The 24500-nt window shown below is 39.0% G+C and overlaps 1 protein-coding gene across 5 annotated transcripts in view; it reads left to right on the plus strand.

Annotated features, from left to right (window-relative positions):
- Nucleotides 1–24500, plus strand: part of ddr1 (discoidin domain receptor tyrosine kinase 1) — a 130174-nt gene that overhangs the window by 4679 nt on the left and 100995 nt on the right. For 2 of the 5 annotated variants that reach the window (XM_033981311.2, XM_055227673.1), the window contains exon 1: nt 21052–21133. The exons of the other annotated variants lie outside the window; for them this stretch is intronic. The gene's annotated coding sequence lies outside the window, so the exon portion shown is untranslated. Of the gene's footprint in view, nt 1–21051; nt 21134–24500 lie in introns of those variants that run through there. 5 annotated transcript variants of the gene reach the window in all.

Below are 24500 nucleotides of genomic sequence, written 5' to 3' on the forward strand. Positions count from 1 at the left end.
ATTTCAGCTTCTGGAATTGCCCATTTTGTACTAAACTAGCGGTAAAAAGGAGCTGTTAACTTGTGAAAAAATACCACTTGATGACATCACAAGGTGGAACGGAGCGTTTTGAGCTTTGGAGATGCAGACAAACATGTGTGACTGAAACAAAACACAACTCCAGGTCTGTTTTTGAGGAGGAAACGACATTAGAACACGACTTGAAGCTTAGACCTTTTTACGCCCAAACTGTAGAACATCAAATGCATAGAAATAACATCGCCACGGAGACAAGCAAGTTACACAGCGCACCTTTAAAATCAAACCACGTCTGCGTAAATACGAACATTTACCATTTAGCAAGAACATCTAAACTACAGGGAGAGGCAGGTTTTATGCAGAAAAACACTCGATTTTTATGTTTTTTTTAGAATATTAAGGAGCTTCAAAACCTGCAAGATCTTGAGATTTTTGTTTTCATTAAAATTGTATAAAATGTGACTATTTTCCATTTACCAAGAACGTGTTTGGACAGATTTAAACTACAGAATCAGCAGGTTTTATGCAGAATAAGACTGGATTTTTTATTTATTATTTATTTAATATTATGGCACTAAAAATATGCAAGCTCTTGTAATTGTTTTTTTTAATTTTTTCTATTTAAATTGTATAAAATGCTTTGATTTTCCATTTGTGTTTGCACAGATTTAAGATGCAGAATCAGGTTTTATGCAATTTTTAAAAATCTTTTTATCTTTTTTTTTAAATCTTTTTTTATCTTTCTTTTTTTATTATGGAACTTAAAAGCTGCAGGCTCTTGTGACTTTTTTTTTTTTTTTCTTCCATTTACCAAGAACGTGTTTGGACAGATCTGAACTACAGGGAGAGGCAGGTTTTATGCAAAATTAGACTGGATTTTAATAAATTTTTTTAGGACACTATGAAACTTCAAAAACTGCAGGCTCTTCTGATTTCTTTTTTTAATTTTATTGTTCATTTTTTTATTTCGGTCAAATTGTATAAAATGCTTTGATTTTCCATTTGTGTTTGCACAGATTTAAGATGCAGAATCAGCAGGTTTTATGCAATTTTTTAAAATCTTTATCTTTTTTTCTAATCTTTTTTTATCTTTCTTTTTTTATTATGGAACTTAAAAGCTGCAGGCTCTTGTGACTTTTTTTAAAATTTCTTCCATTTACCAAGAACGTGTTTGGACAGATCTAAACTACAGGGAGAGGCAGGTTTTATGCAAAATTACACTGGATTTTAATTTATTTTTTAGGACACTATGAAACTTCAAAAACTGCAGGCTCTTCTGATTTATTAAAACTTTTATTTATGTATTTTTTTTAATTCAAATTCCCTTTTCGATTCAGTTGCGACTCGCCTTCCCGTCCTCGTAGTTGCGTAAACGTTTCTGCAGTAAAAGTCTCACGTTTTGTAGTTTCTTCGGCTCCAGGTGCGTCCAATCATCTGAGACGTTGACCCCTGACCTCACGGTGCTACAGGTGACCTCAGGTTTGAACATCAGCCCCCCGAGCCCCCCGAGCCCCCTCACCTCTGCCCCGAACGAGGTGCTTGTCTTTGGGGAGCGATCAGTCAGAACAACGGGGCTAAACTACAGCGATGTTTGGTCAAAGGAGTCCTAAAGATGGCGGGCGGAAAGCGAGAGCTGGTTATGAGTGAGCGACATGGTTTATGTGAGTTTAAAGACCAAAGGAAGGACGGAAACACGGCCAAAATGAGCGTCGAGACTGGTCGAAGTGTTGAATACACAATAGTAAACGTTTTTTGAGTTGGCACGCCTGTCGCAGTAACATATTTTGAAGTAAACGACGATATTGAAGTGAATTTTTGCCACCGACGCAACAATCCAGAGCAGATTTAAACCATAAAAACTGTTCTAAATCTGCAATATTGTTAAAAACCATGAGCTGCAATAAATAAACGGCAGAATGAAACACTTAAGTTGTTAGTTTGCGTCTGTAATGAGGCATAGACGTTATTAATTTAAACTTTTACGGCTTAAATCTGATCACACGGACAAAAAATAACCAAAAATGTCAAAGTTGCGCAAAGAAAAAGTCCACACGGGAAATACTGACCCCAAAAATCTATTGTTCCGTCTTTCACATACAGAACGATAAGTCGATATAGTGATTATCGAGACAGGCCTGTAAACTGGTATCGATATCGGCTTCCAAATATCGGTTCATTCCATTGAACTTTTGGAAACTGTTGGTTATTTTTGTGGCAGAAAGTCTCATAATGATTTAACTTTTATTTGTACAAACCAAACTACGCGTTGTGTTTTTGTTTTAAAGGAAATAAATGCTGTTTTCAGTCTGGTATCGGTTGGTATCGGGAATCGTTGGACATTGGTGAATTTCAGGTTCTAGAGAGTGATGATGTCATGCTCGCAAATGGGCGGGGCAAGAAACTGTTTTTTCTTATTGATGACATTGTTCTTTGTGAATTTACCGTTTGGATATTTCACGGCAAATGTTTGAACCTGATCATTTCTGTCACGGAGCCAATCAGGAGCAAGGCTGTTGAAGGTAACGCCCCCTTCCCTTAGCAACGCTGTCAATCAAACCTGTTGCTAACGCCGGCTGGAGAAACTTCAGAGAAAGACGGACCTGATTTGTCTGTTTTTAATGTTCATGTCTTGATTTACAGACACAATAGTCAAATAAAAACCCCAGGATCATGTAGAGGGTTAATACGAACATTTAAGACCAAAATGAAAAAAAACAAACAAAAAAAAACCCCTCAAAATAACAAATAAAAAAAGGAAAGAATAAACTCAATAACATAAAAATAAATAAACTGAAAAGAAAAAAAAGAACTCAAAATAACAAAAAAAAAAAAAAGAAAAAACATAACTAAAAATAAAAACCCCAGGATCATGTAAAGGGTTAATACGAACATTTAAGACCAAAATGACGAGTCTGGGCCACAGTTTTTCAATAGAAAGTGAATTGGAGCCAGAGTCATGACCACTTCCTGTTTGTAACGCGGCGGCTAAGGCTTTAGCTATGTCCATTTACATAAACAGTCTATGGATCAGACACAGTTTTGAGAATCAATCGGGAGGACATGTCTTTAGTCGACTACAGTCCCTCCTTCCTCCTCCTTCTCTCCTTTTCCTTCCTTCTCCCTCTGTCCATCCTTCCTACCTTCTTTTTCATCTCTTTTTCCTCCCTTTCTCCTCCTCCTCTGTATCTTTCATGTGGTTGGAGCTGGTTCGTCTTTTCTAAACTTGTGTTTTTCCTGCACACAGAGACTTGTCCTTGGACTGGAATCTTCATGTTCAGAAATGATCTCAACCTTTTGTAATGAATTTGAACTATTCCACTGCAAAAACTACTGTAAATACTGTAAATACTCTGAATACTGTGAATACTGTGCTGAGGAGGAATGACTTGGAGAAAAAAAGAGAAGATCTATTCTCCAAGTTCTCCTAGAAACATTCAAGTTTGTCTGAATGTGATTCTTATGTAAAACAGGCCACAATAATCACAAAATCAACGAGTCGCTCAATGACACGAGACGATACGTTTTACTTTTCTGCTTATATAAATGGACAGAGCTAACCTGCTAGCCGCGGCGCTACAAACAGGAAGTGATCATGTCGCACTTCCTGCTCCGTCGACTCTGGCTCCAGTTCAGTTTCTATTGATAAACTGTGTCCTCTCTCTGTCTCTGCTGCTTCAGACTCATTTTGGTCTTAAATGTTTTAACCCTCGACATGATCCTGGGGTTTTTATTTTTATTTGTTTTTTCCTTTTTTTTGTGTTATTTTGAGTTTTTTTTGTTGTTTGTTTTTTTTCATTTTGGTCTTAAATGTTTTAACCCTCGACATGATTCTGGGGTTTTTATTTTTATTTATGTTTTTTCCTTTTTTTCGTTTTTTTGAGTTTATTCTTTCCTTTTTTTTGTTATTTTAAGTTCTTTCTTTTTTTTTCTTTTTTTTTACTTTTTTTTGTTATTTTGAGTTGTTTTTTTTATTTTTTATTTTGGTTTTAAATGTTTGTATTAACCCTCTACATGATCCTGGGGTTTTTATTTATTTATTCCTGTGTGAGAAAAGTGTAAAGTGTGTGGTGAGGAGTTTTACAGACAAAAACATAGAGAATAATGTAAAATGAATGAGTAAAACCCCCGTCGCTGTAGAGGTTGGACGGCGTACACGGCGTTGGCTCGGCTGAGGAGGGTCTTTTATTTCCTCTGTGTCGACTCCAAACTCTCCGCCGTGTAAAGTGAAGACTCTTCCGGATGTCGCCGCGAGCAGGTCCGTCGTTAAACGTGTAACGGGCGTTTTGGTGCCAGACTCTTCCCCCCGAGAGTCGTTCGGTTTCGCTCGTACGATGTGGTTGGTTGGATTCGTATTTTATTTTTTGTGAGTATCGTTTAAGATTTGGAGGAGTGAATGTTGTGTAGTGGATCGGAGCGATATGAGGGAATGTAATTATGATTTTTTTTTTGGTAAAAGTCACGTTTTTTTTCCAGTTTTAAGACGCTCAGATGAACCAAAGGAACTCTCGGTTTTAGAGCCACTTTTGGACTGACCGGTGTCGTTTAGAGACAGTTTAAACCATTTTTTTTACATTTATTTATTAAAACGACTTCGCTCATAAGGTTAGACAAGTATCGAGTATCGGTATCGGCATCGAAAAGGCACATTCAAACGTTTTCGGTGTCATATTAATACCAAAATGTGCGATTTGGCTCATCCCTAAAACGAAAACATCACTTTGACGATGATGTTCACGTCGAGAGCGGGATTCAAACCACTAACCTTCAGATCACTGGGCAAACGCTCTACCAACTGAGCCACTAAACATTCTGATAGAAGCGTCGAGATTAGATTTACAATGTTTTAATGACACGATCCTGTTCAAAGGTCACGTGAATCCACTTTCAATGTTCCTTTCTCGGTTGTAAATATGAAAACAGTTTAAGACGTTTTGTTTTTCCCACTCGTTTTTCAGCTGAAATAAGGATTAATTTGATTTAAGTGAACCTGATACATGTGCTCAAAATAAATAAAATTAATAATAATAATAATAAATAAATAAAATATGCACTACATGTTAAATAAATAAAATAAATAAAATATGCACTACATGATGATAAATAAATAAAATAAATAATAATAATGATAAATTAAATATGTACTAAAAAAATAAAAAATAAAATAAATAAATAAAATATGCACTACATGTTAAATAAATAAATAAATAAATAAAATAATAAATAAAATATGCACTACATGATGATAAATAAATAAATTAATAAAATGAATAATAACAATAATACATTAAATATGTACTAAAAATAAATAAATAAAATTATAAATAAATAAAATATGCACTACATGTTAAATAAATAAATAATAAAAATAAAAAATAAAAGTATTTTAAATGTCAAATACATTTTGATAGTTTAAAAAAAATAAAATAAAAAAATCAAACATTTTAAACAAGCCCAGAAGAATTGTCAAAAAGACTGAAAGATAAACTGACAAATACCGATACGATACACAGACCTCGATACAGTGCACTGTCGATTCAATACAATACGATATATTTTAAATCGATTCGATACGATTCAGTGAAAAATAAAGGCTTTCGGGACATTTAATCATCAACTCCATTTTCAGACAAAATAATGTTTTTGTAGATTTTTTTCAAATTTATCTTCCATTTTTTGAAGATGAACAAACAAAACCAAGTGCCTTTAGTTTAGTGCATTTTTCTAACTAGAGGCACATCTCAGACTGTCATGTGTCAGTTTTATTCATCCACAGTTTATACGAGCTCCACATTTAGTTTAACGACTCTGAAGGATCAAAACATATCGACTAAAACGACTGACGCTAAAAGTTTTTGTTAAACCAAAATTAATATGAAATAAACCTGTTTTTAATCATGAAAACAGTGAATCAAATGTTCGGCATAAATGAGTTTCTTTCCACTAAACAAGCCACAAAAATTTCGCGCTGTGACAGAATAATTTAATAAAATATACAAAAAAAAATATCGATACAGCAGCCCACGATATCGATACGGCGTCATTAAATAAAATGATACGACATATTGATATTTCGATATTTTTGCACAGTTTTAATGACAAACTAACACAAGAATCACATTTCAGAGCATTTTTGTACAAATTTAAACTACAGGGTGAGCCGTTTTTATACAAAATCAGACCCCGTGGAGACAGAGGGAGGGCATCTGACACAAATGGACACTTCTTAACATCTCTGTACAAATCTAAACTCCAGAAATGCCCGTTTTTATGCAGAAAAAGATGAGATTTTTTCATTTGCGGTGGGGAAAAAAAAGCCAAAAACTGCTGCTTTTATGACCTGCTAATCCCGTCCATCCTCGCAGCCCTGTGGTGTAGCGCGTTAAGCCTCGTTTCGCCTTGTTTCCAGAGGGTTTCCGGTTCAAATCGAGCCGGCGTCACATTCTGCTTTTGTTTACAGCTGAATGAATCGCAGCTGAATCAAGATCACAATCAGTCACAGTTATTAACGTCACACAGCCTGTCATTACTGCGGTGGCTCGTGTGGTGTAATAGGATAAACATTTACCTCAGAACCACAGGGTAGCCGGTTCAAATTAAGCCCGTGTATTGTTAATGTCGGTGTTACGAAATGGAAATAGCAGTTCGAGCCGCTCCACTGTCATTTAGATAATAGATTATGGTTTGCAGAGGAGATGATGTGTTGTTTTTCTGCGTAAAAAAAAAACTGGCCAACGCTGTAGTTTGGACCAGACTGTGCAGTTAATTACATTTTAATCAAGATAAAGATTCACTCGTTCGCTTCAGGGATTCGCTCGGGGCTTTTTTTTTTTTAAAGGGGAGGTCCAACGATGGGTCCTATGTTCAGTTTGTGATTCACAGAAATGGAAGAAGTACTCGGTGTAGCTACTTAAGTAAAAGTATTTAAGTGTGTTTTTGAAAAGAGTAAAAAGTGAAAGTATTTTGAGTCGTACAAAGCTTCAAATGTGGTGATTTCGATACAAATCTGAGGTGAATTTTGATGTTTGCTGTTTTTATTTGTTTTTGTTTTGCTCAAATTCTGAACAATAATAATAATGAAAAATACTTTTACTTTTCAGTCCAGTGTAAAAGTGTAGTGCAGTAGAAAGTACAGATACTGCTCTCAAAAGTGAAAGTAACAAGTATCATCTTTAAAATTTAAGTAAAAGTATTAAAGTACGTGTTTGAAAAGGCGCTTCAAGAGTAAAAAGTAAAAGTATTTTGAGTCGTATGAAGCTTCAAATGTGGTGATTTTGATAAAGATTTGGGCTGAATTTTGAATCAATCGAGGTTTTTTTTCAGCTGTTTTTATTTGTTTATTTTTGTTTTGCTCAAATTCTGAACAATAATAATGAAAAATACTTAAATATAAAAGTGTAGAGGAGTAGAAAGTACAGATACTGCTCTCAAATTTTAAAGAGGGTACTTTTTACTTTCACTTTTAAGTAGAAGTATTTAAGTACCTGTTTAAAAATGTACTTTAAGAGAAAAAAGTTAAAGTATTTCACAAGTGTTGTTCATTTGTAAAGTGTAAATGTGGAGATATTGATTAAAAATGAGACGTATTTTAGTCACAGTAACAAAACAAATCATTTTTTAATATTTTTCTTGTGAATTTTGTGTTTTTTTATTTTTGTTTTGCTCAAAGCCGAAGCTTGAACTTGAAAACTTTAGTCTGGATGTTTCCACGAACACGGTAAAAATAACCCCTCAAATCAGATGAAAAGTACTTTTACTTGAGTACATATGAGAGCAGTATCTGTACTTTCTACTCCACTACATGAAAAGTACAAAGTAAAAAGTACTTTACTGCTTGTACTTTGTCCCGTTCCTTGGTTCTTTCTGTGGTTTGGAGCAGAGTTTAGACTTTAAGAAGGAAAAAAGCAGTTTATGTTCAGAAAATCTCCACTGCAACCGATTTTATTTGGTTTAAAAAGTAAAAATAAAATTCAAATTGTGATCGACCAATGAAAACAAATATATAAGTGAATAAAAATATAAAAACTAGGACGATACTTGGGCTTAGACTTTTCCAAACTCTCAATGTTTCATTTGAGTCGTGTTTCAAAAGCCTCGTGTTTGAAACTTTTACTGAGACACGGATCCTGATTTTCAAAAATAAACCTCAAGTCTAAGCCCAATGCGCGTCAGAACATTTGCATATTTACCCACAATTCCTCAGGGGAAGCTGTTGTTCACCTCCACATGGGCGCGGTTTTATACTGCGTTTTTTTTCCCCAACTTCAAGTCACTCAAATGTTTTTTATGTTGAACGAGAGTCAAACCCTGGAATAAACGTATTAAAAGGTGAATAATCACATCATGTCACATAAAGGTGATGAAGTCGCGCCCCCTTTAGCCCCGCCCCCTGTAGCCCCGCCCCCTCTGTCTTCAGCCGCTGCGCTCACGAATCTTTTTGAGACAAACTCGGCTCAACATAAGTCTCAAAACTTGTGAGATTTGTGTGTAAAATTACAACTTTGTAAGCGTAAAACAATATTTGTTAGTGTAAAAAAAATAAATAAAACATTTGCCAGTTTACAAATCAAAATTTCCACCAGAAAAGTGACATAGTGCACCTTTAGTTTAGACTATTTAAGACGGTTTTGTTGTTGTTGGATCGTCTAAACTAAAAGCGCACTGCGGATTTTTTTCTGGTGGAACTTTGTCTTTAGTTTAGACGAGCAAACTATGGAACTTTTCTGGTGGAACTTTTCTACCGTCTGCTCTTTTGCTTGGAGACGCTAACAACCCAAGAACAACAAAACCATTTTAAAGTAAAGGCGCAGTGTGGAACTTTTCTGGTGGAACTTTTCTGGCACCTGCTCGTCTCCATGGAGATGCTATAAAGCCTTTCCTGTAATTTTCTACAGTGTTCTGCTGCGTTTTTTTCAGTCATCAGGGTTTTTATTGTTAAAAAAAAAACCCAAAACTTTAAAAACGACAAGTCTCCTCTCCACAGATCTGACCTGTAACGTGACCTGGCAGCGTCACTTTCTCGCCTCCACAGATCGAGACGTTTAATGCCGTAACTTGGAGCATGTGGAGCGGTTTACGACGCGTGAAACGGCCTCTCGTAAAGCGCCGTTTGCGTTTGTGGTTTTATTGTTCGGTCGGTCCGGTGTAAACACAAGAACAAAGCCCCAGAGTCGGGACGCACCTCCGTGACCTTTGACCCCGGGGTCTTTGTCCGGGCCCGTCCCATTGTCCGCGCGGCAGCTGTGCTATGCGACCGTCTTTGTTTTGCGTTTTTTACGACTGTTGACCGGGACTTTTAGCAGGTAGATAAAGATTTAAAGTGAAAAGTGGAGCTGTTTTAATGAGTTTGCGGCGCGTCGTTTGATAAAAGTTCATCGAGTTGTTGTGGAGATATGGACGACGTCGCCGCTTTAACCGCGCCGCTCGGTAATTGGTTCAATCTCGAGCTGAAAGTGAGTGAAGACGCGGCAGAAGAGCGGCCGTCTGAACTTTCTCAACTTTTAATTAGAATCAGATCCAATTTAAAGTTGCACTGTGTAACCTTTTCTGCTCTTATTGCTCTGCCTCCAATGGTCCAAAGTGTCGGATTAAACTCGTGTCTTTTATTATCGACGGGCGAAAAGAAAGAAACAAAACCACGTCAGGCTCGTTTTTATTTAGGGATTTGATACTGATACTGATACCGATACTGAAAGACGATATCCGGTTTGGACAAAAGTATCGTTTATCGTGTAAAAAAGGGTCGACAATAATCGTTCGTGAGAGATTTTTCGTGATAATCGGTAACAAAGATTGACATTTTATCACCAGAATGTGCAGGAAAACCTACTCGTCCACAGGGGATTCGACGGGAGGGCGGGGCTACGTACCACAATTGGATTAGCTTTGTCTTGTTTTATAATTAACAAGGAATTAAATGTTTTTGTTGTGGCTCTGTCTCGTATCAAATTAATTAAAAAATGAGTTTTGAAATGCCTCCACGGCCTCGCTCCACTTAATCCGCCCGATCTGCTTCAGCCCTACGCCTTTCCCCGCTGGTAGTACAGGGGCATAGGGCTGTTAGCTGTTAGCGGTTAGCGGTTAGCGGTTAGCAGTTAGCGGTTCACTTTAGCCTTTGATTGTGATTAATGTTGTCTTTTATTTTGTCTGTCTGTGTCTATTTCATCGTCTTTTGTAATTATTATCGTGTGCTGCACTCCGGCCAACTGTGTGTAATAGAAATAAGGTTGGAGCTGGCTCGCCTCTCCACTGTTCTTCTCTCAAACTGAAAACGCTCCGTTCCACCTTGTGATGTCATCGTGTGGTGATACAGGAAGTGCTCCGCTGTGTTTTTAAACTCCACACACCTTCATTTCTAGAATCATTTGGATCATTTTAAACCTGGAATTGTCACTCTGTAATAAACTAAAGGTAAAAGTAGCTGTTCACTTTCCAAAAAACTACCACTTGATGACATCACAAGGTGGAACAGAGCATTTTGAGCTTTGGAGACAGACTAAAACATGTGTGAATGAAACAAAACACAACTCCAGGTCCGTTTTTGAGGAGGAAACAACATTAGAACACGACTTAAACCTCACAAGAGTCACTTTTGCGTAATATAAGACCTTTAATGGCGCCACCTGCTTGTCTCAGTGGACATAGATAAGTTTAATGCTATACTGTGGAACATTCCAGGCAATACTTAGCAATACATACTGTTGTCTTAAATGTAAATGAGGATTATAGTTTGGTTAAACCAGTAGAAAACCTAAAAAAGTGACTGTTTTTATTTATCAGCAGTGACTAGACAGTGACTAAAAGCTTAATGCTGTACTGTGGAATGTTTCGGGTAATAACGTCGTCATGGAGACACGCAGGAAAGTTACACAGTTCACGTTTAAAGCAGGAATAGCACTGGTACAAGGCCCAAGTCCCACAGCTGTAGAAAGGAGAAGGTTGTGGTGTAACAGGTGGAGTCAGTGAGTTTTCAAATCTGATTTTTCTCTTGTCGTTTCTTCATCTCACACTCATGCCACTCCTCCATCACACATCCCTCGCTCCCAGACTCCACTCCCTCCTCCCGTTTCTATCCTTTCATCTTATTGATCCATAGATAGATTTTTCTTCAGATCTGACTCCGCGTCGTGAATGTCAAGATCGAGATCAGGTCAAATGAGCAGAATTTAAAATGTGTCTCTGCTCAGAGCAGAAGGACAGTCTGGAGTGGAGTCTTTATTTCTTTTTCTTTCTTTCTATATTTCCTTTCTTTTTTTTATTTCTTTATTTATTTTATTTCTTTATTTTATTTTTTAATTATTTTTTTTCTTTCATTCTTTTTTTTCTTTTTCTTTATTTCTTTATTTTAATTTTCTTTCTTTATTTTATTTTTTCTTTATTTCTTTTCTTTATTTTTCTTTTTGTATTTCTTTTCTTTTTAGTTATCTCTTTATTTTCTTTTATTTTTTCTTTTCTTTCTTTCTATTTTTTCTTTCTTTATTTCTTTATTTTATTTTTTTCTTTATTTATTTATTTATTATTTATTTTTCTTTCATTCTTTTTTCTTTTCTTTTTTCTTTATTTTTATTTTCTTTTTCTTTCTTTATTTTCTTTTTCTTTCTTTATTTTCTTTTTTCTTTATTTTTCTTAATTTCTTTTCTTTATTTTTCTTTTTTATTTCTTTTCTTTTTGTTATCTCTTTATTTTATTTTTTTCTTTCTTTTTCTTTTCTTTCTTTCTTTTTCTTCTATCTTTTCTTTCTTTCTGTTTCTGTCTTTCTTCTTTAATTGTCAGGGACCGTGCACAAATTCATTCATCTCACAAAATAAACTCTGTTTTGTTCCTTATTTCTCTCGTGTTTTTTTCCTCCACATTAATCTCACATTTCATCAGTCACTTTATAAAACTCAGTTCATCTTTAACTTTAACAGTAAAAAACAATGAAACGTCCAAAATGTCCAGAACACGACGTTTCCTTCAGTCCAAACTAATATAAAAATGATTCTGTGCAGAGTTTTACAGAGAAACAAAAGAACCAGAACAAATGAATCAAACTGATGTGACACGTTTGATTAAATAAAATGGAAAAAGTTCAGACAGTTTCAGAGTCTGGAGCTGATTCTCTGATGGTTTGAAAAGAAAAGGACTGAGCAAAGGCCGAGGATCTTTTTTTGGGACATAATATAATATTTTTTTTTCAATGTAGGTGCAGCATTATTAATATTTTAAATACATTTTAGATTTAAATACAGGATTAAATAGTTGAAACTGCAGAAGTGTAAACGCTGAGCTCTCTCACTTCTGTTTCCTCATTATTTTTCCGATCAGATTTACATTAAATCCAAAAAACCAAACTGTGCGACTGCAGCTGGGCCTGTCGCCATAGTTACCACATCGACATATGAAGGTTTTTTTTCTGGTGGAACTTTCTCCACCGCGAGCAGGAGGCAGAAAAGTTCCACCAGAAACGTGACATAATTCGTCTTTAGTTTCAGATGGTTTTGTTGTTGTAACGTTAATATCTCCATGGAGACGAGCAGGCGGCAGAAAAGTGACGTAGTGCGTGTTTTAGTTTAGACGACCCAGTGTCAGCAAAACCATTTTAAAATGTCTAAACTAAAGCACGCTGTGGAACTTTTCTGGTGGAACTTTTCTACCAGCTGCTCGTCTCCATGGAGATGTTAAATATAGAGAGAACAATACTGTAGAACATTCCAGGAAAAGCTTTATAGCATCTCCATGGAGACGAGCACGTAGGAGAAAAGGTCCATCAGAAAAGTTACACAGTGCGCCTTTAGTTTAAGATGGTTTTGTTGTTGTTGGGTCGTTAGCATCTCCATGGAGACAAGCCAATGGCAGAAAAGTTACATATTTCGCTTTTAGTTTAGACATTTTAAAACGGTTTTGCTGTTGTTGGGTCGTCTAAACTAAAAGCACACTGTGTAACTTTTCTGATATAACTTTTCTGCCATCTGCTTGTCTCCATGGCGATGCTGTAAAGCTTTTCCTGCAATGTTCTAGAGTAAAAAACAAACAAAAAAACAAAACAAAAAAACCCCAAAAACTTAAAAAAAACAAAACATGTGATCATACTTTGAGCGGCGTCGCCTCTCCACAGATCTGACCTGTAACGTGGCCCGGTGCCGTCAGTTTCTTGCCACCATAAAGTGATATGTTTAATGCCTTAATGTGGAGCATTCCTGGCAAAACAATAGTATCTCCATGGAAACAAGTAGGTGGCAAACTCTTGCAAGAAAAGTTGCACAGTGAAGCTTTACCTGTGATACTGGAGCGATATCGAAGCCTTTGGTGCAGATCGGCAGATATAACTCCGCCCGTTAGCCTCAGGGCAGCTGCGGTTGCAGAATTGGCTAACAACACCACAACAAGTGTGGTTTTGTACTTGTATGTTGTGATGAGCTACTAACGCTAATCAGGAAAGGTTCTTTTCTGTCTGGTTGATGTGACTTTTTAGTATCGATACTTGTCCAAATGAGTATCTAGTTTCGATACTAGTTTTAGCATCGATAAGCATCTAAATTTGATACCTTTGGCAACCCTAACTGGCGGCCATATCTGTGTCAGTTAGCCTCAGAATTAGCTTACCACACCACAACAACAAGTGTGCTACTAACGCTAATCAGGAAAGGTTCATTTCTGTCTTTTTAGTATCGATACTTGTCCAAATGAGTTTCTAGTTTCAATAATAGTTTTAGCGTCGATTACGTTGTCAAAAGTATCGAAAGTCAGACGCTAAACTGGCAACCTTATCTCTCTGTTAGCTTCAGGGCAGTTGCGGATACAGAATTAGCTTACAATACAACAACAAGTGTGTCTTATACAGCTACTAATGCTAATCAGGAAAGGTTTATTTCTGTCTTTTTAGTATCGATTAGTGTCTGACTTTTGATACTTTTGACAACCTGAACTGGCAGCTATATCTCTGTCAGTTAGCCTTGCAGTTAGCTTACCACACCACAACAACACGTGTGCTACTAACGCTAATCAGGAAAGCTTCATTTCTGTCTGGTTGATGTGACTTTTTAGCATCGATACTTGTTCAAATGAGTATCTAGTCTGGATACTAGGTTTAGCATTGGTTAGCATCTGTCTTTTGATACTTTTGACAACCTTAACTGGCCGCCATATCACTCTCAGTTAGCTTTAGGGCAGTCGCAGCTACGGAATTAGCTTACAACACCACGACAACAAGTGTGGTCTTATACAGCTGCTAACGCTAATCAGGAAAGGTTCATTTTTGTCTTTTTAGTATCGATACTTGTCCAAATGAGTATCTAGTTTTGATACTAGCTTTAGCATCAATTAGCGCCTGACTTTCGATACTTTTGACAACGTAAACTGGCAGCCTTATCTCTCCGTTAGCTTCAAGAACAGCTAATTCTGTTATAAGCTACAAAATTAGCTTAGTGAATCCATAATACAAAGTAAACACGTCTGTTCCGTGTCTTTAAATCCTGTAGACATTAGCAAAAACAACATAAACATTACAAATCCCAGCCATTTGAACTCAAAGTCATGTGACGTTCCCTTTTTCTTCCCCCGTTTCCTTTTGAAGCTGCAGGAGATCCATCCTCTCGCACTCATCCGTCTCATCCCTCCTTATCTGTCTCTTGGCGCGTTGCTTTGAAGGGCGTCCTCTTCGTAGATAGCGCCGGCAGCCTGGATGTAAGCGAACGCGATAAGGACGAGTCATTCCCCCTCAGGGCCCAATACGTCCCAGAAGTCTCCTCTTTAAAGACGCCACGTTTGGCCCGCGGCGATACGGGGCAATACGTTTAAAGATGAGCGTGTTGTCCTTCTCCGAAACGTCTAAATCCGTCTAAGATACTGCGTGAAATGATGAAACGGGATATGCTAATGGAATAGTACGTTTAAAGATGCGCTGTAAACATTCTGGAGCACGGCCCGCGTCCGCTCGTCTCCACGGAGATGTTATCGCTTTTGCTGGGAATGTTCCACCGTACGGCGTCCACGGAGCGAGTTTCTACGGAGACGAGCATCAAGACAAATAACTGTTGTTTTTTTTGTTTCATTCTCACATGTTTAACACAGAAAACCCTGCGTATTTAGCCTGATTTCTTCTTCTCTCAAACTGAAAACGCTCCGTTCCACCTTGTGATGTCATCATGTGGCGATACAGGAAGTGCTCCACTGTGTTTTTAAACTCCACACACCTTCATTTCTAGAATCATTTGGATCATTTCGGCTCTGGAATTGCCGGTTTGTACTGAGCTAAAGCTAAAGAGGTAGCGGTTAGTTTGAAAAAAAAACAAAACTGCCACTTGATGACATCACAAGGTGGAACAGAGCGTTTTGAGCTTTGAGTAGCACTTTATTATTTGTCTGTCTACATTTCCAAACGTGTATGAATGAAGCAAAACACAACTCCAGGTCTGTTTTTGACGAAACGACATTAGAACGCGACTTAAAGCTTAAAGAGTCAGTTTTGCGTAATATAGGACGTTTAATGCCACAACATGGAACATTCCAGGCATCTTCAAACAGGCAGCAGACCATCCATCAGATTAGACATTTTAAACACGTCCACGAGTATTAATATTTGAGAGAAGACTGAAATGTGAGCGGCTAAACTAGTCGAAGGGTCACAGGGTCGGCAAGTTTTAGAAAAAGTATAAGCCCCGAGGAAACGCAGGGACGTTTAGCAATTACACAAAACTGACTCTCATGAGGTTTAAGTTGTGTTATTCTGCTGTTACTTCCTCAAAAAACAGACCTGGAGTTGTGTTTTGTTTTTGAGTAACACTTTATTATCAGTCTGTCTACATCTGCAAAGCTCAAAACGCTCTGTTCCACTTTGTGATGTCATCAAGTGGTAGTTTTCTTCGAGTTAACAGAGCTATTTTTACCTTTTAGTTCAGTAGAGATTGACAATTCCGGGGCTGAAATGATCCAAATGATTCTAGAAATGAAGGTGTGTGGAGTTTAAAAACACAGCGGAGCACTTCCTGTATCGCCACATGATGACATCACGAGGTGGAACGGAGTGTTTTCAGTTTAAAACTTGTGTGAATGAAAGAAAACACAACTCCAGGTCTGTTTGTGACAAGAAAACAACATTAAAACAGATCAGAAAACGGCGTAATACTGGCCCTTTAAGTACCGTGTATCCATAGCAACTAGCAGCTGAAACCACATGACGAAGTTTGGGATCAGATCTATGGAGAAGCGAGTAGTTTTCAGTAAAAAAAAAACATAATTACAGTTTTTTTTTCTTCTCAAAAACACCTGATATTGGATAAATGCAAGTTACTGTTAAGATGTTTGTGACGAGAAAACGACATTAAAACAGATCAGAAAACCACGTAATATGAGCCTTTTAAGTACCGTATCCATAGCAACGAGCCGCTGAAACCACATGACCAAGTTTGGGATTAGATCTCTGGAGAGGCGAGTAGTTTTCAGTAAAAAAACAACATAATTAGTTGTTTTTTTCTTCTCAAAAACACCTGATATTGGATAAATGCAAGTTACTGTTACTGTTAAGATGTTTGTGACGAGAAAACGACATTAAAACATCAGAAAACGACTTAATACGACGATCCAGAAGGAAACGCGTGAAGTGAATTCTCGTGTAAAACCTCGGATCTGCTGCTGCGTTCCTTTCTTTCTTCCTCTTTCCTCCTCTTTCCTCGCTCTCGGGTCCTGCTGTGCTTGTTCTCGCGCTCGTGCCTGTTCGTACATCACTCCTCTGGCGGCTCTTAACACGCCGGATAATTACTCAAAGCTCCTGGCGAATTGCGGCTTCGTTAGAAAACGGAGGAAACCGGCGCCGAACATCAAAGCTCCAAGTGTTGTCTTCTTCTTTTTCTTTGTCTGTATGAAATGCACAACCACAGCCGCAAAAAAAAGTTAAAGTGAGATGAGTTTATAAGCCCTGGAGTTCTTTATTTGACTCAGAATTAAAAACTACGTTGTTTAATGCAGGACTAAGGGGGTAAAGAATCAGAAGAACCGATTCCGATACTGATTCCGATACCACAACGCTAATAAAAAATGCTTTTATTTAGACCATAGAATGTGATTTTCGACATTAAATTGTAGTACTTTCGCGTATATTCCCATGTGGCCTTATATGTGTCGTCCATGGGTGTGTATAAAATGCGCCGTTCCACCTTGTGATGTCATGAAGTGGTAGTTTTCAAATAAACAGAGCTGCTTTTACCTTTTTAGTTCAGTAGAGATTGGTAATTCCAGATGCTGAAATGATCCAAATGATTCTAGAAAAAATGAAGTTGTAGGGAGTTTAACGACACAGCGGAGCACTTCCTGTATCGCCACATGATGACATCACAGGGTGGAGCGGAGCGTTTTCTGTCAAGCGAAATATGCAGGTTTGTTTTTGTGTTAAATTTGTGTGAATGAAACAGAAAACACAACTCCAGGTCTGATTGTGATGTTTTGTTTTGGGTTTTTTTTTTAGCCCCATGTGACATTTTTTTCCTTTCTTTTTTCCTCGTAAGCAGCCATATTTGTTTTGATACGGCGGACTATGCACGTCCCTGATTGGCTAAAAAGTTGTCTGGTTGTAATATGAAACGGATACAAGATGTCGTATACTGATCTGTCCTGATAAAGCTCAAGATCATTCAGGAAAGGTTCATTTCTGTCCTGTGAATGTGACTTTTTTAACATCGGTTCCTGCGCAAATGAGTCTAGTTTTGATGCTAGTTTTCGCAATCGATTAGCATCTGCGTTTCTATAATTGCGCCAACCGTCGACCAGTTCAGACCTAAGAGAAACATCTATTCCACTGGTGAGAAATTTTACCTCGCAAGTCAAAATGTAACGTTCTTATTTTGATTTTTTTTCCGTCGTGAGAGCAGCTCAGGACCACAGTCGGCTGTTCATCTCAATCTCAAAGACACGATTGGAAGATGAAAAGAAGTGGTTTGAGATGGGAGTTAAAGAAGCTATTTTTGTTAGGAAAAAATATCCTCAGACCCAAAGCAAACAAGGGAAACAAAGAGAACAAAAGAGCTAGCCAGTTGGCCCGTTAAGACTGAATATTGGCTCGGATTCGCAGCCAAAACATCTTCACTTTTTACAACGTTTTGTCCAGTTTACAGATTTAACTTTGGCTTTTACGATGGATCAGACCTGGATTATTCTTATTTGAAGTAATTTTGAGTCACAAATCTGACTTTTAGCCGTGTAAACAACATCGAATAAAGTCTGAAGCTAGTCCTCCGTTTTTCTAGCGTAGCCTCTGCAGGAGTTTCCAGCGACATTAGAGAAGGAAACTGGTGCGACGGGTAATTTGGCTTTTTCATGAGGCTCGTTTGGCTCCGGGGGGATCGGCCGCGGAGACCGTAGATCGGAGATGTTTTGGCTGAGTTTGGAAACGATCGATCACTGCGGGTTTGGACAGAGCCGCGTAACGTCATTAGCATCGATTTAACGGTTACTCTGCGCAAGAAGCTACTGCCTTAAGTTCGAGCGTTTTTATGAAAATTACACTGTGAAAAAGTCCGATTTTTGTGATGGGTTTTCTTTTTATTTAGTCCATTGTTTTTTTAAAGGTACGTCATGTGAATTTTGCGGTGAGGGTTCGCCACCTGCTCGACTTCACGGGGATGTTATAACTTTGCCTGGAATGTTTCACAGTGTGGCATTAAACTGATGTATTTCCATTGGGACAACCAGGGACTCATTTATTTAAGGGGGCGGTGCCAGAGGGGGCTTAAAGGGGCCCTAGCCTCCTTAAGAATGGTCCCCCATGGCTCCCGCAAAGAGTTTTTCCTTCATTTTCACAGGACATCTAATCTTCTAAATCTAAAAAAAATGTTCAAACGAGAACCGCAAATTTCAAAATGAGACTAAAATAATATAAATAATTCCATATGATTAGGTTTTCTAACTCACTACACGGGGAAATTACAGTTAAACAAACAGGACAAGGAGTGGGGGGGGGGGATACGCTCCACTGTTAAAACGCTCGAGCTTAACTTTTTACGTGACCTTTGCCCCCGCTTAGCTCCTCCAAACAAAAATGTGTGGCTCCGCCCCCTGCTCCGTTCACACTTTAGTGGACGACTGGTCTGTGTTTGGCTCTTTGCTTTTCTCACTTTGACTTGAAAATGCAGAGGTTTGATGAACCTGATGAGTCGACTCCACAGACCTGTCTGTCTCTTTCTCTGTCTGTCTCTGTCTCTCTCTTTCTGTGTCTGTCTCTCTTTCTGTGTCTCTGTCTCTCTCTTTCTGTGTCTCTGTCTCTCTCTTTCTGTGTCTCTCTCTCCTCAGTCTCTGTCTCTCTCTCTCTCTCTCAGTCTCTGTCTCTCTCTCTCTCTCTCTGTCTCTGTCTCTCTCTCTCTGTGTCTCTGTCTCTCTCTCTGTCTCTCTCTGTCTCTCTGTGTCTCTCTCTCTCTGTCTCTCTATGGCTGTCTCTCTGTCTCTCACTCTGTGTCTCTCTCTCTCTCTGTCTCTCTCTCTCTGTCTCTCTCTGTCTCTTTGTCTCTCTCTCTGTCTCTCTCTCTCTCTCTCTCTGTCTCTCTGTCTCTCTCTCTGTCTCTCTCTCTGTCTCTCTCTTTGTCTCTCTCTCTCTCTCTGTCTCTGTCTCTCTGTGTCTCTCTCTCTCTTTGTCTCTCTCTCGCTCTCTGTGTCTCTCTCTCTGTCTCTCTGTCTCTCTCTGTCTCTTTGTCTCTCTCTCTGTGTCTCTCTCTCTCTGTCTGTCTGTCTCTCTCTCTCTGTACTAGATGAAATTTGTTTCTCGTCTCGTTTGTCTGCGTCTTCTTCAGTCACTGCCAAAAAAGAAAAAAGCGTATTTTTGTACACTCTTCTGTTTTGGATCTTTCTTCCGTGTCATGAGGTCGTTCCCTCGTCAAACTCGTGTCAGGAGTGTTTGAGTCATCTAGAGATCTGTCCTGGGCCCATAGACGTGTGATAATGTGACGTTTGTGTCATTTGAGTCTGAGCTGCAGAGTAAATCTAAACTTTGACTGAGGCTTTACAGTTGGTCTGTCTCCATGTGGGAGTTGCAGGTGACAGACCCTCCACTAGAAAAGTTCCACAGTGCACCTTTAAATCATGTATATTATTTTTTCTTTCATTTTTTGCAGTGCGCTCTTGAGTCTGTTGGTTTTTCTCTTTTTTTTTTTTTCCTGTTGGTTTTTCTCTCTGCCCTTTGTCAAATTGGCACAGTGATGTCACCTGCCCTCCCCCCTCGCACCTCTCACTCCTCTCACTCTCTCCACTCCTCTCCTTCTCACACCTCCCCCTCTCTCACACCTCTTCCCCCTCTCTCCCTCTCCCACCTCACCCACTCTCCCTCTCTTCCTCTTGCCCCTCTCCCAGTCTCCCCCCGCACACCTTATCTCTCCTTTCTCCCCTCTGCCTCTTCTCCCTCTCTTCCCCCTCACTGTCTCCCTCTCTCCCCTCTCACAGCTCTTCCTCTCTCCCCTTTCTTCCCCTCTTCCTCCTCTTTCTCCGTCTTCTCCTACTCCTTCTCCCTCTCTTCCACCTCTGTCTCTCCCAGTCTCCCCTCTCCCCTCTCTCCGTATTCACCCTTTCTCCTTCTCCCCTTCCAGTCTCTCCTTTCACAGCTCTTCCTCTTCTCCCTCTTCCTCTTCTCCCTCTTTGCTTTCTCTCCCTCTCTCCCCTCTCACAGCTCTTCCTCTCTCCCTTATCTTCCCCTCTTCCTCTTCTCCCTCTCTTCCCTCTCTCCCCTCTCACAGCTCTTCCTCTCTCCCTTTTCTTCCCCTCTTCCTCTTCTCCCTCTCTTCCCTCTCTCCCCTCTCACAGCTCTTCCTCTCTCCCTTTTCTTCCCCTCTTCCTCTTCTCCCTCTCTTCCCTCTCTCCCCTCTCACAGCTCTTCCTCCCTCTCCCTCTTCTCCCTCTTTGCTCTCTCTTCCCTCTCTCTCCTCTCACAGCTCTTCCTCTCCCCTTTCTTCCCCTCTTCCTCTTCTCCCTCTTTACTCTCTCTCTTCTCTCACAGCTCTTTTTCTTTCTCCCCTCTCCTCCCTCCTCCTCCCTCCTCCTCCCTCCTTCACGGCTGTGTAAATTAAATCTCTCTCCCTGTGATCAGACTCGTGTGTGAAACCAGCTCTTGTGTCAAATCGTCGTCCGTACTTTAACCCTCGTCTCTGGACTCTCTCTCTCTCAGGTGAAACATTTTTCTTTCATCTTTGTTCTTCTGCATAATCAAACTTTTATGAGCTTTTTTAAAAACATCTGAGTGAACACGTTTAAAGGTTTGAAAAGTTCAGATTGTGTTTCGTTTGTCGTTTTTTTGGCTCGAGAAGTGCACTGCAAAAAACCTTTGAGTCGTTTTTACTCGTTTAGTTCATTATTTAATCGTCACGTTGCATTTTGGACTTTTTCAGTGTTTAATTTCAAATCAAACCTTTCTGCAAAATGGACTTTTTCAGAGATTTTCACCGTGTTTTAGTCGTTTCTTCTCCTTTTCCTCTTGAATTTGTATTTGGAGCGTTTCATGTTTGAGTTTAATCTTTAATCGACTATTTTCAGGCCGCCATTTTGTCCGTAAATCCCCGTTTTCACCTCCCACTGCGACATCCGCGCTTCCTTCTCCGGTTTTATTTTCTTTTAATCGTTGACGCTCGGATTCGGCAGCGTCGCGTCGTCATTTTTTGGTACAAATTTTTAAAAACCTTTCGCTTTAGCGTGACGTGCAGCTGTCTGTAGGGGGCGCCGGCAGCTTCTCGTCGCTTTTATTACGTCATTTTACTTGAATATTGTGATTTAAAACGTGCAAATTACAACAGAAATGATCCACGGGTGAGAGATTATAACTTTGGAGCAAACACAAACACAAAAGCGCCGATTTAGAGTTTTAAGCTGCGGATTGTCGTTATGTTTTCTGTGTCAACTCGCGGTTTGTTCAGGATATAAGCGCTGGATTAGAAAGAGGAATATCCAGTCGTTTAAAGTGCATTCTGGAGGTTTTTTGCAGTACAGTCGGGGCAGTTGTCTTGATAATGGCGTGTGGGAAAAGCACACAGACTCAGGCGGCGTGTTCTGACCTGCGAGGAGCTTAAACCTCGCGAACAAACTGAGCTGCAGTTACTTGTCAGTCAAAAACCAGTTCCTTCCAAAACGCGTGTGGGGGTGTGTGTGTGTATGTATATATAAGTGTGTTTTTGTCTTTCGTCGCGAGAGGATTAGCATAAAAAGTCACGCAGAGTTTATAAAATGTGCACGTGGAGAGCCTCAGGGGCAAACGGGACCGTGACGCCATCAACCGTCGAGTCTGAGTCTTGACGTCGAGGCTAGAGCGGGTGTAGCGGCTGATTTGAGTATCATAGCAACCACAGAGCCAATCAGGAGCGAGGATGTTGAAGGTGACGCCCCTTCCCGTCCGCATCACTGGTTTAGCAGGGAGCGGGTCCTTAGCGACGCTGTCAATCAAACCTGTTGCTAATGACAAAAGCTCAAAATAACTCCAAAAAAAATAATAAAATAAATCAATAAACTTATAACTTAAAAAAAGAAAAAAGGAAAAAAACAAAATAACTCAACTTTATCAAAAAAACAAATATAAATTTAAAATAAAAATAAATAAATAAAAATAAACTCAATATAACAAAAAAAATCCTGAAAATAACAAAAAATAAATCAAAATAAACTCAAAATAACCTGAAAAAAACAAACAAAAACTCAATAACTAAAAAAAATTAACTCAAAATAAAATAAAAAAAAATAAAAAAAATAAACTTATAATAACTTAAAAAAAAGGAAAAAAACAAAACAAAACCTCAAAATAACTCAAAAAAATGAACCCCAGGATCATGTAGAGGGTTAATCTGAACATTTAAGACCAAAATGACGAGTCTGAAGCAGCAGGTACGATGTAAAGTGAATTTGAGCAGAGTGGACGGACATAGAGGGACGTCGCTAACCTGCTCGCCGCCTCGGTCCAAACAGGAAGTGATCATAGGCGCACTTCCTGCTCCGTCAACTCTGGCTTCGATTTATTTTACACTGAAAAACTGTGTTCTCTCTGTAACTGCCAATCAGGACGCAGAACACAGTGCACGTTCAGACGATGTAAAAAAAACATGTGAAATTGCACCAAAAAAGTCTATGAAGGCGTGAAACATCTGCCATTTCAGTCGTTTTTCAGTGTTTTTCTTTTGGGTTTAGCTCAAGTGCAGATATAAGCGTTTACTTCTCCTCTGCTTCTGCTTCTCTGGGTGATTGACAGGTGGATTCAACCAATCACAGTGAAGTGACTCTTAAATGTCCCGTATCACACAAAACTGACTCTTGTAGCTTTAAATCATGTTCTAACGCTGTTTCCTCCTCAAAAACAGACCTGGAGCTGTGTTTTGTTTCATTCACACATGTTTGAGTCACACTTTATCATTAGTCTATCTACATCTCCAAAGCTCAAAATGCGACGTTCCACCTTGTGATGTCATCAAGTGGTAGTTTTCAAGTTAAAAGCTGCATTTTACATTTTAGTTGAGTAGAGAAAAGGGGCAATTCCAGACGCTGAAATCATCCAAATGATTCTAGAAATGAAGGTGTGTGGAGTTTAAAAACACAGCGGAGCACTTCCTGTATCTCCACATGATGACATCACAAGGTGGAACAGAGCGGTTTCAGTTTGGGAGAAGAACTCTGGCTAAATGTGCAGTTTTTGAGCTATAACAGATCAGAAAACGGTGTAATTTGGATCCTGTAAACCCAAAGTTGAGATTCATGTCAGTGTTTTTAGATGAAATTCAAAAGTTGAGGTAGTTTTTAAGAAAATTGTATGATTTTTTGAGTAAATCGTCCACATAAATGACGAACGCTGCACAAACCTGGCAACGGCCTCGTGAACATTTAGAGTGTTTGTTGAAGTTCATTTGGACAGACTTGAGGTAATCAGTCTCCTTTTGTGTGCGACTGTTCAGATGCAGCGCACGAGGCTCAACTCCTCCGTCTGAAGCACCAATCACAAGGTTTACGGAACCTTGATACTCGATACTCGATACCGATTCTGAGTCCACGACGATAATAAATATTCCCACTCGGCCTCACATCTGTGTAATCTCCACAGACTCTCTCTCCCTGTATGTCTCTCTCTCTCTCTCTCTCTCTCCCTGTATGTGTCTCTCTCTCTGTATGTCTCTCTCTTTGTCTCTCTCTCTCTTTCTCTGTCTCTCTCTGTTTCTGTATCTGTCTCTCTCCTTCTCTATCTGTCTCTGTATGTCTCTCTCTCTCTGTCTGTCTCTCTCTCTGTTTCTCTCTGCCTGTCTGTTTCTGTCTCTCTTGCTGTCTCTGTCTCTCTCTCTCTCTCTGTCTGTCTCTTTCTCTCTATCTCTGTTTCTCTCTCTCTGTCTCTCCCTCTCTGTCTCGCTCTCACTCTGTCTCTTTCTCTGTCTCTCTCTCTGTTTCTCTCTCTGTTTCTCTCTCTGTCTCTCTGTTTCTATCTCTCTCTCTTTTTCTCTCTCTCTGTCTCTCTCTCTCTGTCTTTCTCTCTGTCTGTCTCTCTGTTTCTGTCTCTCTTTCTTTCTCTGTCT

Source organism: Periophthalmus magnuspinnatus, chromosome 16 (genome assembly GCF_009829125.3).
Source record: "Periophthalmus magnuspinnatus isolate fPerMag1 chromosome 16, fPerMag1.2.pri, whole genome shotgun sequence".
NCBI classification, from domain to species: domain Eukaryota; kingdom Metazoa; phylum Chordata; class Actinopteri; order Gobiiformes; family Gobiidae; genus Periophthalmus; species Periophthalmus magnuspinnatus.